This window comes from Scyliorhinus torazame, chromosome 30 (genome assembly GCF_047496885.1).
Source record: "Scyliorhinus torazame isolate Kashiwa2021f chromosome 30, sScyTor2.1, whole genome shotgun sequence".
In the NCBI taxonomy this organism is placed as follows: domain Eukaryota; kingdom Metazoa; phylum Chordata; class Chondrichthyes; order Carcharhiniformes; family Scyliorhinidae; genus Scyliorhinus; species Scyliorhinus torazame.
The window spans coordinates 5,166,422-5,183,301 of NC_092736.1; positions in this window are offsets into that span (position 1 = coordinate 5,166,422).

Below are 16,880 nucleotides of genomic sequence, written 5' to 3' on the forward strand. Positions count from 1 at the left end.
GAGATTTTTAATGCAGCAAATTGGGTGGCGCAGTGCCAGGGACCCAGGTTAACACTGCTGTCTCACAGTGCCAGGGACCCGGGTTAACATTGCTGTCTCACAGTGCCAGGGACCCGGGTTAACGCTGCTGTCTCACAGTGCCAGGGACCCGGGTTAACACTGCTGTCTCACAGAGCCAGGGACACGGGTTAACGCTGCTGTCTCACAGTGCCAGGGACCCGGGTTAACACTGCTGTCTCACAGTGCCAGGGACCCGGGGAAACACTGCTGTCTCACAGTGCCAGGGACCCGGGTTAACGCTGCTGTCTCACAGTGCCAGGGACCCGGGTTAACACTGCTGTCTCACAGTGCCAGGGACCCGGGTTAACACTGCTGTCTCACAGTGCCAGGGACCCGGGTTAACATTGCTGTCTCACAGTGCCAGGGACCCGGGTTAACGCTGCTGTCTCACAGTGCCAGGGACCCGGGTTAACACTGCTGTCTCACAGAGCCAGGGACACGGGTTAACGCTGCTGTCTCACAGTGCCAGGGACCCGGGTTAACACTGCTGTCTCACAGTGCCAGGGACCCGGGGAAACACTGCTGTCTCACAGTGCCAGGGACCCGGGTTAACGCTGCTGTCTCACAGTGCCAGGGACCCGGGTTAACACTGCTGTCTCACAGTGCCAGGGACCCGGGTTAACACTGCTGTCTCACAGTGCCAGGGACCCGGGTTAACACTGCTGTCTCACAGTGCCAGGGACCCGGGTTTACACTGCCGTCTCACAGTGCCAGGGACCCGGGTTAACACTGCTGTCTCAGAGTGCCAGGGACCCGGGTTAACACTGCTGTCTCACAGTGCCAGGTACCCAGGTTAACACTGCTGTCTCACAATGCCAGGGACACGGGTTAACACTGCTGTCTCACAGTGCCAGGGACCCGGGTTAACAGTGCTGTCTCACAGTGCCAGGGACCCGGGTTAACACTGCTGTCTCACAGTGCCAGGGACCCGGGTTAACACTGCTGTCTCACAGTGCCAGGGACCCGGGTTAACACTGCTGTCTCACAGTGCCAGGGACCCGGGTTAACACTGCTGTCTCACAGTGCCAGGGCCACGGGTTAACACTGCTGTCTCACAGTGCCAGGGACCCGGGTTAACACTGCTGTCTCACAGTGCCAGGGACCCGGGTTAACACTGCTGTCTCACAGTGCCAGGGACCCGGGTTAACACTGCTGTCTCACAGTGCCAGGGACCCGGGTTAACACTGCTGTCTCACAGTGCCAGGGACCCGGGTTAACACTGCTGTCTCACAGTGCCAGGGACCCGGGTTAACACTGCTGTCTCACAGTGCCAGGGACCCGGGTTAACACTGCTGTCTCACAGAGCCAGGGACCCGGGTTAACGCTGCTGTCTCACAGTGCCAGGGACCCGGGTTAACACTGCTGTCTCACAGTGCCAGGGACCCGGGGAAACACTGCTGTCTCACAGTGCCAGGGACCCGGGTTAACACTGCTGTCTCACAGTGCCAGGGACACGGGTTAACACTGCTGTCTCACAGTGCCAGGGACCCGGGTTAACACTGCTGTCTCACAGTGCCAGGGACCCGGGTTAACACTTTTGTCTCACAGTGCCAGGGACCCGGGTTTACACTGCCGTCTCACAGTGCCAGGGACCCGGGTTAACACTGCTGTCTCAGAGTGCCAGGGACCCGGGTTAACACTGCTGTCTCACAGTGCCAGGTACCCAGGTTAACACTGCTGTCTCACAATGCCAGGGACACGGGTTAACACTGCTGTCTCATAGTGCCAGTGACCCGGGTTAACAGTGCTGTCTCACAGTGCCAGGGACCCGGGTTAACACTGCTGTCTCACAGTGCCAGGGACCCGGGTTAACACTGCTGTCTCACAGTGCCATGGACCCGGGTTAACACTGCTGTCTCACAGTGCCAGGGACCCGGGTTAACACTGCTGTCTCACAATGCCAGGGACCCGGGTTAACACTGCTGTCTCACAGTGCCAGGGACCCGGGTTAACACTGCTGTCTCAAAGTGCCAGGGACCCGGGTTAACAGTGCTGTCTCACAGTGCCAGGGACCCGGGTTAACACTGCTGTCTCACAGTGCCAGGGACCCGGGTTAACAGTGCTGTCTCACAGTGCCAGGGACCCGGGTTAACACTGCTGTCTCACAGTGCCAGGGACCCGGGTTAACACTGCTGTCTCACAGTGCCAGGAACCCGGGTTAACACTGCTGTCTCACAGTGCCAGGGACCCGGGTTAACACTGCTGTGTCACACTGCCAGGGACCCGGGTTAACACTGCTGCTTCACAGTGCCAGGGACCCGGGTTAACACTGCTGTCTCACAGTGCCAGGGACCCAGGTTAACACTGCCGCCTCACAGAACCAGGGACCCAGGTTAACACTGCTGTCTCACAGTGCCAGGGACCGGGTTAACTCTGCCGTCTCACAGTGCCAGGGACCCGGATTAACACTGCCGTCTCACAGTGCCAGGGACCCGGGTTAACACTACTGACTCACAGTGCCAGGGACCCGGGTTAACACTGCTGTCTCACAGTGCCAGGGACCCGGGTTAACACTGCTGTCTCACAGTGCCAGGGACCCGGGCTAACACTGTTGTCTCACAGTGCCAGGTACCCAGGTTAACAGTGCTGTCTCACAGTGCCAGGGACCCGGGTTAACATTGCTGTCTCACAGTGCCAGGGACCCGGGTTAACACTGCTGTCTCACAGTGCCAGGGACCTGAGTTAACACTGTCGTCTCACAGTGCCAGGGACCCGGGTTAACACTGCTGTCTCACAGTGCCAGGGACCCGCGTTAACACTGCTGTCTCACAGTGCCAGGGACCCGGGTTAACACTGTTGTCTCACAGTGCCAGGGACCCGGGTTAACAGTGCTGTCTCACAGTGCCAGGGACCCGGGTTAACACTGCTGTCTCACAGTGCCAGGGACACGGGTTAACACTGCTGTCTCACAGTGCCAGGGACCCGGGTTAACACTGCTGTCTCACAGTGCCAGGGACACGGTGTGATACCCTCAATAACGACGCTCAGAGTGTAAACAATAAAGAAGGCTTTAATAAACTAAGAATTAGACTAGTGCCGAGACATGTGCTAACTGCTGCACTGCCCACAAGGCGGCCCCTTATATATCGTTCCCAGATGGCGGAGCCAGAGGCGGAGTTCCCCAGGGTTCCAAGCCCGGTCTTAAAGGGGACATCACCTTACATGATGACAAGGGTACAGTGTTACAGTAACCTTTCATCACATTCACCCCCTGTTTAAAAAAGAGTCCGGCAAGGGTGAAGTGCCATCATAGGTCCATCCGTCTCGGGGACCGGATCGTCCTCATCGACCTCCTAAGTTCGGGTGGTGGTGCGGTGGCCGGTGGTGCGGCGGACACGGACGTCCTGGTTGAGGGTACGTCCGGGAGCACGGCGGTCGGAGCTTCGGTCCAGGTCGGGGCAGGGGAACAGGGCGCAGGGAGAATAGGCGGGGCCGGGGGTAGCGGTGCTGGCAGGGTGTGTAAAGGGGGGGCGCTAGGGGGGGTGCGCGGTAGGTGCTCACCAACAGGGGGGTGGGGCCGGGAGGGGGGTGTGTTGTAGGGGGTGCCGGGTCCTGCAGGGGGGAGCGGCGCCAGAAGGGGCGTCTGTAGTGGGGGATCCAGCGGGTGCCAGATCCCGGAGGGAAACCGTATCTTGCCTGCCGTCGGGGTACTCAACGTAGGCGTAACTGGGGTTGGCATGGAGCAATTGGACCTTTTCGACCAGGGGGTCCGTTTTATGGCTCCTCGTGTGCCTCCGGAGAAGAACAGGTCCCGGAGCCATCTGCCAAGGTGGAAGCGAGATCCCGGAGGTAGACTTCCTGGGAAAGACAAACAATCGGTTGTGAGGGGTCTCATTCGTGGCCGTGCAGAGGAGCGACCTAATGGAGTGTAGGGCATCGGGCAGGACCTCCTGCCAGCGGGTGGTTGGGAGACTTCTCGACCGTAGGGCCAGAAGGACAGCCTTCCACACTGTCGCGTTCTCCCTCTCCACTTGCCCTTTTCCCCGCGGGTCATAACTGATCGTTCTGCTCGAGGCGAAACCTTTGCTGAGCAGATACTGACGCAGTTCATCGCTCATGAACGATGTACCCCGGTCGCTGTGGATATAAGCGGGGAAACTGAACAGAGTGAAGATGCTGTGCAGTGCCTTAATCATGGTGGCTGAGGTGATGTCGGGGCAGAGAATGGCGAATGGGAAATGAGAGAACTCATCGATAACGGTGAGGAAATAGGCATTATGATTGGTGGACGGGAGGGGCCCCTTGAAGTCCACGCTCAGTTGCTCAAAGGGCCCCGAGGCCTTCACGAGCCGAACCTTGTCTGGCCGGTAGAAGTGCGGTTTGCACTCCGCACAGATCTGGCAGGCCCTGATCATGGCCTTGACCTCCTTGGTTGAGTAAGGTAGGTTGCGGGAGTTGATAAAATGGACGAGCTGGGTAACCCCCGGGTGGCAGAGGTCATTGTTGATGGCTTGCAGGCGGTCGTCCTGCGCGTTGGCGCATGTGCCGCAGGACAGGGCACCTGGGGGCTCATTGAGCTCCCCTGTACGATACTTGATATCGTACGTGTAGGTGGAGAGTTCGATCCTCCATCCAAAATTTTATCATTTTTTATTTTGCCCCGTTGCGTGTTATCGAACATATAGGCGACTGACCGTTGGTCAGTGACGAGGGTGAACCTCCTACTGGCTAGGTAGTGTCTCCAGCACCGCACAGCCTCCACAATGGCTTGTGCCTCCTTTTCGACTGCAGAGTGTTGAATCTCAGAGGCGGTGAGGGTTCGGGAGAAGAACGCTACTGGTCTGCTTGCCTGATTGAGGGTAGCAGCCAGGGCGATGTCTGATGCATCGCTCTCTACCTGGAAGGGGATGGTTTCGTCCACCGCGTGCATGGCGGCCTTGACGATATCGGCCTTGATGCGGTTGAAGGCTAATTGAGCCTCAGCCGAGAGGGGAAAAGTGGTGGTCTTTATGAGTGGGCGGGCTTTGTCCGCATACTTGGGGACCCACTGGGCGTAGTAGGAGAAGAGCCCCAAGCCCGGTTGAGGGCCTTGAGGCTGCGGGGAAGGGGGAGTTCCTTAAGGGGGCGCATGTGGTCGGGGTCGGGACCTAGGACCCCGTCTTCCACGACATAGCCGAGGATGGCCAGCCGGGTGGTGTGAAAAACGCATTTTTCCTCATTATAGGTCAGGTTAAGGGCTCGGGCGGTCTGGAGGAACTTTTTGACGTTAGCATCATGGTCCTGCTGGTCATGGCCGCAGATGGTGACATTGTCCAAGTACGGGTATGTAGCCCGCAAATCGTACTGGTCCACCATTTGGTCCATCGCCCTTTGAAAGACGGAGACTCCATTTGTGACGCCTAAGGGGACCCTGAGGAAGTGGAAGAGCCGGCAAGCTGCTTCGAAGGCAGTATAGGGGCGGTCTTTTGGTCGGATGGGGAGCTGGTGGTAGGCGGATTTGAGGTCGACCGTGGAAAATACTCGGTAATGGGCGATCCGATTTACCATTTCCGCGATGCGAGGAAAGGGGTACGCATCAAGCTGCGTGAAGCGGTTTATGGTCTGGCTATAATCCATGACCATCCGTTTCTTATCCCCGGACCGGACTACCACCACTTGTGCTCTCCAAGGGCTGTTGCTAGCTTCGATGACCCCCTCTCCCAGTAAACGTTGGACCTCTGACTTGATAAAAGTCATGTCTTGGGCACTGTAGCGCCGGCTCCTGGTGGCGACGGGCTTACAGTCGGGAGTGAGGTTCGCGAATAGCGAGGGGGGTGAGACTTTCAGTGTCGCAAGGCAGCATACCGTGAGGGGGGGCAAGGGTCCGCCGAACTTCAGTGTCAGGCTTCGGTGGCTGCACTGAAAATCCAGTCCGAGCAGCAGGGGGGCACAGAGGTGGGGAAGGATATAAAGTTTGAAACGGGTGTACTTGGCGCCCTGGATCGAGAGATCCGCGATACACTACCCCTTGATTTGTACCGAGTGGGACCCGGATGCGAGGGCTATGGTTTGGGACGCGGGATGGGTGCGCAGGGAGCAGCGCCTTACCGTTTCAGGATGGATAAAGCTCTCCGTGCTCCCGGAGTCGAAGAGGCATGCAGTGTCGCGCCCGTTGACCTGGACCTGCATCATAGAGTTCTGCAGGTGTTTTGGCCAAGTTTGGTCTAGGGTGATCGCTCCCACTCGCGGGTAGTCCAAGTCCTCAGCCGAGTCGGACTCATAAAATGGCCACCGCCGGCTGCGCGTGTCGGGTCGAGAAGATGGTCGCCGCAAGATGGCCGCTCCCATGATTCGCACGAGGCTGATGACGCATCAGAAGGGGGCGTGTCGGGTAAATACGATGTTGTCAGACAAGAATTGAAGTGCATAAGTTGGGAACATAGGCTACCAGGGAAGGACACAAGTGAAATGTGGAACTTGTTCAAGGAACAGGTACTACGTGTCCTTGATATGTATCTCCCTGTCAGGCAGGGAAGAGATGGTCGAGTGAGGGAACCATGGTTGACAAGAGAGGTTGAATGTCTTGTTAAGAGGAAAAAGGAGACTTATGTAAGGCTGAGGAAACAAGGTTCAGACAGGGCGTTGGAGGGATACAAGATAGCGAGGAGGGAACTGAAGAAAGGGACTAGGAGAGCGAAGAGAGGGCATGAACAATCTTTGGCGGGTAGGATCAAGGAAAACCTCAAGGCCTTTTACACATATGTGAGAAATATGAGAATGATTCGAGCGAGGGTAGGTCCGATCAAGGACAGTAGCGGGAGATTGTGTATTGAGTCTGAAGAGATAAGAGAGGTCTTGAACGAGTACTTTTCTTCTGTATTTACAAATGAGAGGGGCCATATTGTTGGAGAGGACAGTGTGAAACAGACTGGTAAGCTCGAGGAAATACTTGTTAGGAAGGAAGATGTGTTGGGCATTTTGAAAAACTTGAGGATAGACAAGTCCCCCGGGCCTGACGGGATATATCCAAGGATTCTATGGGAGGCAAGAGATGAAATTGCAGAGCCGTTGGCAATGATCTTTTCGTCCTCACTGTCAACAGGAGTGGTACCAGGGGATTGGAGAGTGGCGAATGTCGTGCCCCTGTTCACAAAAGGGAATAGGGATAACCCTGGGAATTACAGGCCAGTTAGTCTTACTTCAGTGGTAGGCAAAGTCATGGAAAGGGTACTGAAGGATAGGATTTCTGAGCATCTGGAAAAACACTGCTTGATTAGGGATAGTCAGCACGGATTTGTGAGGGGTAGGTCTTGCCTTACAAGTCTTATTGAATTCTTTGAGGAGGTGACCAAGCATGTGGATGAAGGTAAAGCAGTGGATGTAGTGTACATGGATTTTAGTAAGGCATTTGATAAGGTTCCCCATGGTAGACTTCTGCAGAAAGTAAGGAGGCATGGGATAGTGGGAAATTTGGCCAGTTGGATAACGAACTGGCTAACCGATAGAAGTCAGAGAGTGGTGGTAGATGGCAAATATTCAGCCTGGAGCCCAGTTACCAGTGGCATACCGCAGGGATCAGTTCTGGGTCCTCTGCTGTTTGTGATTTTCATTAATGACTTGGATGAGGGAGTTGAAGGGTGGGTCAGTAAATTTGCAGATGATACGAAGATTGGTGGAGTTGTGGATAGTGAGGAGGGCTGTTGTCGGCTGCAAAGAGACATAGATAGGATGCAGAGCTGGGCTGAGAAGTGGCAGATGGAGTTTAACCCTGAAAGTGTGAGGTTGTCCATTTTGGAAGGACAAATATGAATGCGGAATACAGGGTTAACAGTAGAGTTCATGGCAATGTGGAGGAGCAGAGAGATCTTGGGGTCTATGTTCATGCATCTTTGAAAGTTGCCACTCAAGTGGATAGAGGTGTAAAGAAGGCCTATGGTGTGCTAGCGTTCATTAACAGAGGGATTGAATTTAAGAGCCGTGAGGTGATGATGCAGCTGTACAAAACTTTGGTAAGGCCACATTTGGAGTACTGTGTACAGTTCTGGTCGCCTCATTTTAGGAAGGATGTGGAAGCTTTGGAAAAGGTGCAAAGGAGATTTACCAGTATGTTGCCTGGAATGGAGTGTAGGTCTTACAAGGAAAGGTTGAGGGTGCTAGGCCTTTTCTCATTAGAACGGAGAAGGATGAGGGGCGAGTTGATAGAGGTTTATAAGATGATCAGGGGAATAGATAGAGTAGACAGTCAGAGACCTTTTCCCCGGGTGGAACAAACCATTACAAGGGGACATAAATTTAAGGTGAATGGTGGAAGATATAGGGGGGATGTCAGAGGTAGGTTCTTTACCCAGAGAGTAGTGGGGGCTTGGAATGCACTACCTGTGGAAGTAGTTGAGTCGGAAACATTAGGGACCTTCAAGCAGCTATTGGATAGGTACATGGATTACGGTAAAATGATATAGTGTAGATTAATTTGTTCTTAAGGGCAGCACGGTAGCATTGTGGATAGCACAATTGCTTCACAGCTCCAGGGTCTCAGGTTCGATTCCGGCTTGGGTCACTGGCTGTGTGGAGTCTGCACATCCTCCCCGTGTCTGCGTGGGTTTCCTCCGGGTGCTCTGGTTTCCTCCCACAGTCCAAAGATGTGCAGGTTAGGTGGATTGGCCATGATAAATTGCCCTTAGTGTCCAAAATTGCCCTTAGTGTTGGGTGGAGGTGTTGACTATGGGTAGGGTGCTCTTTCCAAGAGCCGGTGCAGACTCAATGGGCCGAATGGCCTCCTTCTGCACTGTAAATTCTATGATAATCTATGATTAATCTAGGACAAAGGTTCGGCACAACATCGTGGGCCAAAGGGCCTGTTCTGTGCTGTATTTTTCTATGTTCTATGTTCTATGTCAGACCACCTCCAGTGAGGAGGCGAGTGTTAGCGTGTCCTGGAGGTCTTTTGCCCTGTTTTCGAGCAGCCGCTGCCGGATGTAGGTCGAGCGGATGCCATACATGAAAGAATCTCTGATGTGCAGGTTCATATGGACTTCCCCTGTCACATCCTGATGGTCACAGTCCCTGGCAAGCGCGGTACGTTTCTCGACGAACTCATCTAGCGATTCCCCCGAGCGCTGCCGGCAGGTAGAGAGCAGATGCCTGGCGTGCACCTCGTTGATAGGCTTAACGAACCGCTTGCGGAGTAGCTCGACCGCCTCTTCATAAGTCGTCGCCTTTTCGAGCGTGGCGGAGATTCTGTGACTCACCCAAGGCTCAGCTTGCGCGGCCCCAGGATGGGAGTTTCTGCGGAGTCCAGGTAGGCCTCAAAGCATCGGAGCCAGTATTTTAAAATTTCCTTTGCCTCCGGTGTCCGTGCTTCCAGGTTGAGCTTCTCTGGTTTTAGGCCTGCGTCCATCCTGATGTAGTTTAGTTTATTAAATTGTGGTGCCCTCAATAACGATGCTTAGCGTGTGAACAGTAAAGAAGGCTTTAATAAGCTAGACTGGTGCCGAGACGTGTGCTAACCCCTGCACTGCACACAAGGCGGCCCCTTACATACGGCTCCCAGATGGGCGGAGCCGGAGGCGGAGTTCCCCAGGGTTCCAAGCTCGGTCTTAAAGGGGACATCACCTTACATGATGACAAGGGTACAGTGTTACAGTAACCGTTCATCACACACGGGTTAACACTGCTGCCTCACAGTGCCAAGGACCCGGGTTAACACTGCCACTTCACAGCACCAGGGACCCGGGTTAACACTGCTGCCTCACAGCGGCAGGAGCCCGGGTTAACACTGCTGCCTCACAGTGCCAGGGACCCGGGTTAACGCTGCTGCCTCACAGTGCCAGGGACCCGAGTTAACACTGCTGTCTCACAGTGCCAGGGACCCAGGTCAGCACTGCTGTCTCACAGTGGCAGGGACCCGGGTTAACACTGCCACTTCACAGCACCAGGGACCCGGGTTAACACTGCTGCCTCACAGCGGTGGGAGCCCGGGTTAACACTGCTGCCTCACAGCGGCAGGAGCCCGGGTTAACACTGCTGCCTCACAGTGCCAGGGACCCGGGTTAACGCTGCTGTCTCACAGTGCCAGGGACCCGGGTTAACACTGCTGTCTCACAGTGCCAGGAACCCGGGTTAACACTGCTGTCTCACAGTGCCAGGGACCCGGGTTAACACTGCTGTGTCACACTGCCAGGGACCCGGGTTAACACTGCTGCTTCACAGTGCCAGGGACCCGGGTTAACACTGCTGTCTCACAGTGCCAGGGACCCAGGTTAACACTGCCGCCTCACAGAACCAGGGACCCAGGTTAACACTGCTGTCTCACAGTGCCAGGGACCGGGTTAACTCTGCCGTCTCACAGTGCCAGGGACCCGGATTAACACTGCCGTCTCACAGTGCCAGGGACCCAGGTTAACACTACTGACTCACAGTGCCAGGGACCCGGGTTAACACTGCTGTCTCACAGTGCCAGGGACCCGGGTTAACACTGCTGTCTCACAGTGCCAGGGACCCGGGCTAACACTGCTGTCTCACAGTGCCAGGTACCCAGGTTAACAGTGCTGTCTCACAGTGCCAGGGACCCGGGTTAACACTGCTGTCTCACAGTGCCAGGGACCCGGGTTAACACTGCTGTCTCACAGTGCCAGGGACCTGAGTTAACACTGTCGTCTCACAGTGCCAGGGACCCGGGTTAACACTGCTGTCTCACAGTGCCAGGGACCCGCGTTAACACTGCTGTCTCACAGTGCCAGGGACCCGGGTTAACACTGTTGTCTCACAGTGCCAGGGACCCGGGTTAACACTGCCGCCTCACAGTGCCAGTGACCCAGGTTAACACTGCTGTCTCACAGTGCCAGGGACCGGGTTAACTCTGCTGTCTCACAGTGCCAGGGACCCGAGTTAACACTGCTGCCTCACAGTGCCAGGGACCCGGGTTAACACTGCTGTCTCACAGTGCCAGGGACCCGGGTTAACAACGCTGTCTCACAGTGCCAGGGACCCGAGTTAACACTGCTGCCTCACAGTGCCAGGGACACCGGTTAGCACTGCTGTCTCACAGTGCCAAGGACCCGGGTTAACACTGCTGTCTCACAGTGCCAGGGACCCGGGTTAACACTGCTGTCTCACAGTGCCAGGGACCCGAGTTAACACTGCTGCCTCACAGTGCCAGGGACACGGGTTAGCACTGCTGTCTCACAGTGCCAGGGACCCGGGTTAACACTGCTGTCTCACAGTGCCAGGGACCCGAGTTAACACTGCTGCCTCACAGTGCCAGGGACCCGGGTTAACAGTGCTGTCTCACAGTGCCAGGGACCCGGGTTAACACTGCTGCCTCACAGTGCCAGGGACACGGGTTTGATTCCGGCCTTGGGTCACTGTCTGTGTGGACCTTGCATGATCTCCCCGTGTGTGCGTGGGTTTCCTCCGGGTGCTCCGGTTTCCTCCCAACGTCCAAACATGTGCAGGTTAGATGGATTGGCCTTGATAAATTGCCCTTAGTGTCCAAACGTTTGGGTAGGGTTACGGGAATGGGGATTGGGCCTAGCTGAGGGTGCTCTTTCATAGGGTCGGTGCAGACCCGATGGGCCGAATGGCCTCCTTCTGCACTGTAGGGATTCTATGATTGAAAGTTGTGATCTGGAAGACGCTGCCTGAAAGGGTGAAAGCAGCTTCAATACGAACTTTCAAAAGGCAAAATGTCAAATACTTGTAGAGGAAAAAAACATTGCAGGATTTTGTGGAAAGACTGGGAAGACGGGAGGGGGGTTAATTAAAAAACTGTCTCAAAAAGCTAGCACAGGTACAATGGGCCAACTAGCCTCGTCCTGGGTTCTATTATTCAATTCAAGGAAATGGGGTGTGTGCTGAGGGAGCTGATATCAGCCAAGTGAAAGTGGAGGGGGTGACACATGGGCCCTCGGGGCAAGCGGGGGGGGGGGGGGAATAGCAGTCAGGGCCCGCAGACAAGTACAGATGTCAGGATCTGGGTGAGGCAAGATCAGGGGCTGGATTCCCCAATACTGGGGCTATGTCCCCATCCCAGCGTAAAAAACACTGGCGTTTCACTCTGGACTCTCCTTAAACAAGTCCAGGGTGATTCTCCTACCTGCAGGGGGCTAGTAGGGCTCCTTGCAGCTCTGGCTGCGGACACAAGGCCTGGACCGCTCGGGAGTCCGTGCATGCTCATGGCAGTGACCTGCAGCGGCCGCCCCGTGGGACATGGCGGATTCGCACCGCGGACCGTGATGGAAGAGGTAGGTCCCCCCTGAGATCGCGCGTACCTGCAGATCGGTGCTGCCCGATTGCTTGCCTGCCCCCCCCACCCACCCCCCCACCCCCACCCCCCCCCCCCCCCCCGCCCCCCCATCAAGGCGGCTACGGACTGAGTCTGCAGCCGCCACCCAACGTTCCCGACGGCCGATAGGTGGTCAGAACAATGCCGTCAGGAGCTCGGCCAGTTGCATGTGGAGAATTGCGTGGGGTGGCCTCTGTCAGTGGACCCCTACCCGCACCGCGTAGATTGTGCGCGCGGGATTCTTGAGCGATTCTCTGGGGACCGGAGAATGGCGGGAGCGGCGCCGGTCAAAATTTTGGGGTTGACGCCCATTCTCTGCCCCCCTGCCGAACGCGATTTCGACACAGAGGTTCGGAGAATCCAGCTCCAGATGTGGTTGTGATACCCCCACCGCCGAATAGCCGCAGGCATTTACTTTCTAGGTTTGCACTTGGGACAGGTCCATCACCTCATTTTCAAGCTGGAGATAGGCAGCACGGTAGCATTGTGGATAGCACAATTGCTTCACAGCTCCAGGGTCCCAGGTTCGATTCCGGCTCGGGTCACTGTCTGTGCGGAGTCTGCACATCCTCCCCGTGTGTGCGTGGGTTTCCTCCGGGTGCTCCGGTTTCCTCCCACAGTCCAAAGACGTGCCGGTTAGGTGGATTGGCCATGATAAATTGCCCTTAGTGTCCAAAATTGCCCTTATCGTTGGGTGGGGTTACTGGGTTATGGGGATAGGGTGGAGGTGTTGACCTTGGGTAGGGTGCTCTTTCCAAGAGCCGGTGCAGACTCGATGGGCCGAATGGCCTCCTTCTGCACTGTAAATTCTATAGCACCTCTGGAGAGATGGGGGCTGCCATGACAATGGAAGAATTAAACAGCCAGATCCCTGTTTGCAGATTAACACCATGATAGTGGCTCATCATTTCCTCAGTTATTTACAGAACAGAGACTACCTCTGTGTTGGCATGTCTCATAATTTGATTGAGTTAGTTAAAGTGTGACTGTGCATCTTAGAACGGATACAGACACATCCGACCAAGACACAGACAATAATCAACCAGTGTGTCCTGGAAAAGACAGCCTTAATTTATATCCCTCCTCTCGTGGTCTCAGTATGTCCCAGGACACTTCACAGTCAATGAAATAATTCTGAAGTTTCACCACTGTCGTAATGTGGAGAAATGCAGAAGCCAATTTACTCATAGAAAGCTCCCAAATATGGTATAAAATGAATAACCAGATCGTCTGTTTTTGGTGTCGGTCCCAGGATAAATATTGGCCAACTTAGCGCAGAGAAATCGCCTGCTTCTCTTCAAAATCGTGGCCTCGGGGTCTTTTGCAGCCACCTGTTTAACGTTTCATCCGAAAGACATCAAGGTTGCCAGAGCAGCACTCCCTCAGTACAGCACTGAAGTGTCAGTCTGGATTTTTGTGCTCATGTCCTCGGATTGGGCTCCAAACCCACAACCCACTGACTCAGAAACAAGAGTGTTACCGACTGAACCACCAAAAACAAAAGCCAAATGTTCAAACAGAACTCAATTCTTTCCACTTCTTGTCCAATGCGATGGAATTAAATGTAACGTTCAAAGGAACTTGCACACATGTCGACTAATAATAAGTCCAAGTAAGATGTGGTGGTTTTAATGTAGTATTCAAAGTGCATGATCTGTATCCAAGTCCGCAGGGTTTAAATAAAAACAAAAAGAAAAGTGCTGGATGAACTCAGCATGTCTGGCAGCATCTGCAGACAGAGAGACAGAGTTTTTAAAAAATGTTTCCAAATCAGGGGCAATTTAGCGCGGCCAATCCACCTACCCTGCACATCTTTGGGTTGTGGGGTGAGACCCACGCAGACACGGGGAGAATGTGCAAACTCCACACGGACAGTGATCTGGGGCAGGGATCAAACCTGGGTCCTCGGCGCCGTGAGGCAGCAGTGCTCGCCACCGTGCCACCCTGAGAGACAAACTGTGTTAATGTTTCGAGTCCGAGAGCAGCACGGTGGCGCAGTGGTTAGTGCTGCTGCCTCACGGCGCTGAGGTCCCAGGTTCGATCCCGGCTCTGGGGGGTCCTTTCCTTCTTCAGAAAGTGAGAGATGAACCCCTGCCCCAGTGCCTCCGGGAGACACCCCCACGCCAATTAGTCATTAAACATCCGCAGCACCAACGAGGCCAGCTGATCCGCAAATTTCTTATAGAATTCTGCCAGAAACCCATCTGGTCCCAGCACCTTCCCCGTCTGCATCTTTCCCAAGGACCTGTGGACCTCCTCCAACCGCATCGGGGCCTCCGATCCTTCCTGCAAGACCCCCCCCTCACCACCACTTGAGGAAACCCCAAGACCTCCATCATCCCCTGCTCGTCCTCTGGTGGCTCTGACCTATAGAACCTTCTAAGAGAAAACAAACGCCTCATTGACTTTATCCGGGGCTGAAACCAGCCCCCCCCCCCCCCCCCCCCCCTCCCCGTACCTGCACACTTTCCCTGGCGGCCTCCTGTCGCTTTTGCTGATGAGCAAACTAACGGCTCATCCTCTCCCCGTACTCATATACCGTCCCCTTGAAGCACCTCAGCTGGCGCACCACCCAACCCGAGGATAGTGGGTCAAACTGCATTTGCAGTTTTTTCCTGCGTGCCCACAGCCCTGGTTTTGGGTCATTCGCATAGTCCCTATCTAAGCCCAAAATCTCGTCCAGCACTCCTGACATTCCCTCCTGCTCTCCCTATCCATGTGTGATTTGTACAAGATGATCCCCCCCTATCAGCGCTTTTAACGCCTCCCACACTGTAGAGGCGAGACCATCCCGTTCTCATTCCAATCCACACGGTGGGCCTGTCATTCCCAACTCCAGACGGACCTGTCATTCCCATCTCCTGGCGGGCCTGGGGCAACTGAATGTCAGTATGGGGCGCCAGCACAGGGTCACCAGCAATCAACAACTCACAGATTAGGACATTCTGCATGGTGGTCTTGGTGCGCAGTTGTACCAAGTTGAACAGCTTGTCATCAGCTCTGGTCTGCAGGTAGACACTCTCATTTGAGTCACCAAAAGTGTCCAATAGCAGCATGGGGAAAAATATGCTGAAGAGATGCCAGGACCATTGTAACTGACAGAACTGGACATGTTTTCGTTAAAGAGGAAATGAGGCCCAGGAGAGGCGGGCAGCCTATTTTCCACAGCAGTTTGAAGAGTCTGTCTCAAAGGCCTTGGTGAGGTCTACAAAGGTCTACAAAGGAAGTGTTGAGAGTCAGCACTGATTGCGCCATTGCCCTGTACCTGGCAAAATGAGATAATCATGTTCACTATCGATCTGCCAGCTGACTCAAGGTCTGACCCAGGACAAAGCAGCCCGCTTGATTGCTCTCCCTTCCACAAACATTCAAACCCTCCACCACTGGCGAACAGTGGCAGCCGTGTGTACCATCTACAAGATGCACTGCAGGAACTCACCAAGGTTCCTTAGACAGCACCTTCCAAACCCACGACCACTACCATCTAGAAGGACAAGAGCAGCAGATACCTGGGAACCCCACCACCTGGAGGTTCCCCTCCAAGTCATTCACCGCCCTGACTTGGAAACATATCGCCGTTCCTTCACTGTCGCTGGGGCAACATCCTGGAACTGCCTCCCTAACAGCACAGTGGGTGTACCTACACCTCAAGGACAGCAACTGTTCAAGAAGGCAGCTCACCACCACCTTCTGAAGGGCAACTAGGGATGGGCAACAAATGCTGTCTAACCAGCGACGCCCACATCCCGGAAATGAATAAGAAAAAGGATGCATGAAGCTCGCGTCTGCAATCTGGTCAGTGTAAAAGAGTAAAGACTTTCTCCACAATACGTAACAAGGAGATGCCTCAGTAATTGGTGCAGTCACTGCAATTTGCTTTGCTTTTGTATAATGTGACTATATTTGCATCGCACCTGTCTTAAGGCACAGATCTTTCAACAGAGATACAAAGGTTCATGGAGATGCTGCAGCTGAGTTCAGGTGGGATACCATCGTTCAATGAGTTCAGGTGGGATACCATCGTTCCCTGGGGCTTTACCATCTGGCAAGGTGGTCAATTGCCTTTTTCAGCTCAACCATGGTGGATCTGCGGACCAGCTCCTCCATGACAGGAAAGGCTGGAATTGCGCTGAGAGCTTCCTCAGCGACAATGGTCTCTGTTGTGTAGAGTTCCAGGTGGTGCCACTTTTCCAACTGCTTGCTAAGTTCAGGGATGATTCCCTGTCTTTGCCTTCAAGAGAGAGTGATTTGATTGCTGCTGGACTTGCTTGCTTTCTTGTTTCCTTCATACATTCCGCACCCCCCCCCCCCCCACCCCCACCCAAATTCAGTAGCATATTACGCTGTTGCAAAGTTTCAGCCAGTATTAATTGGCGCAATGTCAAGCAATCTGTTGAGACTTCATTCTGGCAGCTCCCAGAGCATCTAGATTTTGTTTGCTGGGGATTTTCTGGCAGTTCATGAGGGCTCTCCTCTTGGCTGGAGTAACTGGCTCCATTTCAGCCTCATAAGCCTCAAACCAGTCCGCATTCCTCTGGTCTCTTTTCCTGTACGCAGTGAGTGCAGAGTAATAGAAGGTGCTGGGCACATGATCCCACTTTGACATTGCACTCTGGCC